Source organism: Lactuca virosa, chromosome 8, assembly GCF_052849685.1.
Source record: "Lactuca virosa cultivar CGN04683 chromosome 8, Lactuca_virosa_CGN04683_v6, whole genome shotgun sequence".
NCBI lineage: Eukaryota > Viridiplantae > Streptophyta > Magnoliopsida > Asterales > Asteraceae > Lactuca > Lactuca virosa.
This window is the reverse complement of record NC_136433.1, coordinates 340,598,110-340,600,078: the sequence shown is the minus strand read 5'-3', so window position 1 is coordinate 340,600,078 and position 1,969 is coordinate 340,598,110.

Sequence of the window (1,969 nt, the reverse complement as noted above, 5' to 3'; positions counted from 1 at the left end):
CTCTACCCTGGTTCCCGAAACCTGCTGTCTGAGAGTCTCGAAGGTGTTGGATTAGTGTCTAAGGCTGTAACTATATTTGGTAAGTACTTGACCCGGTTATGCATGGTCCTTTTGGGTTGCCTTCACCATAGCAACTTGACAGGATGATTTGTTAAAAGAGAAGAGATATTATTAATATATTATGAGAATAATATATATTTAAGGAATAATAATATTATTTGATTAATATAAGTCATATATTAATTGAGAATTAATTTGGTGACTTAAAGAGGTTAATTGAATAAAGGGCATAAACTGTCAAATGTGTGATAGTTGTATTTTGGGCTATGTATCCTTATGGATATTGGGGTTGACGAAATTTAGGGTTTGGGAACCTTAAATTCGTCCAAGCCTTGTATCTAGAAGGATCTTGGATTGCTTAGGGCCTAAGTCATTCAATTAGGGTTAAAGGAGAAACCCTAATAGCTCATAGTATAAATAGAACCCTTGGGGTGGAGAAATCGACTCTCTTGCAAGCCAAGGAACCCTAGGGCCGATTTCTATCCCTCCTCCCTCTCTCTCAAGATCATCTTCTTGCTAGTTGGTGTTTGTAAGCCATTAGAGGAGTGACAATTGTGACTCTAAGCTCCAAGAAGAAGAAGTATCAAACAAGTAATTCAAGGTATTCTTTCAGATCTGATTTCATATGATTAGATTCAATATATTACATTAGATCTAGTATTGCAAGTCTTGGATTCAATGCATGTTCAATTAGAGAAACCTAGATCCAAGCAATTAGGGTTTGCATGTGCACATAGGAAAGTTCTTATGGCTCAAACCCATCAGTGGTATCAGAGCTTTGATTGATTTCTATTGAATTGATGCATTGGTTGATTGCTTGTTGCTTGAAAAATTCGATTTTGTGATTCTGACTGCTGTACTCGGCGAGTTCCACTGTGGACTCGGCGAGTAGCTCCAACTCGGCGAGTCCATAGAGGTACTCGGCGAGTTCGAGCGTCAGAAGGAGGAAGTTTCGGGATTTCTTGCTGTTTTACTTGAGGATACTTGCCTTAACTGTTTTGGGTCATTAAAATCCGATTTTAATCATATATATGAGTATATTCTTGACCTAACAAAAGATAATTACCAATTAGTTGAATAATAATTTCCTTATATGATAATTGTTGATTATTTGAATTGAATTGGTAAATTGTTTTGTAAGTAACATTAAATAAGATCAAATTGAGATAATCTAATTAGATGATTTATATTATTTGCTATTTGATCCTTATGCTTTGAAAAAGTTCAAGACTTGTCCTCAAGCTTTGAAATTTTAAATTTTGTGATTAAAAGTTTAATTTGGATAATTTTAAATTTCAATCCCTAGAATTTTACAAGTTTAAAATTCAACCCTATACTATTATATTATTACAAGCTTAATATATATATATATATATATATATATATATATATATATATATATATATATATATATATATGTATGTATGATTTACAATGCTAGTCTTACCGTTAGTAGGCCTCATTCACGAAGCCGGTCTATAAGGTGGGTATAAGGTTGATGCCTATAAAATGGCGCTTAATGGGTGTACATTCACACCCACCGCTTGCTTGACTGGTGGAGGGTCGTTAGCCGAACGGGTAGGATAGGGCAAACCTCCTCTCATTAATAAGTATAATGAATCAATATAAAGTAACTAAACATGTTTTATAAAATTCCCAATCTTAGTTACTTTAGGAAAAGTGAATTGATGCAATCCCATGAAATTACACTTTGTATCCTCGCTAAGACATTAATGGAGCGCGTGTGGTTAACCGGCACATTAATTGGGTTCTAAGCTAAGGTGACAAAGGATGACTCATCGTTCGTTATAGTTCAATGGAGCGTGTGTGGTTAACCAGCACATTGAATAGGTAACTGTAACAGTGAGGGCACCATGTACATTTGCATGGTTATTCACACCCACTTTGT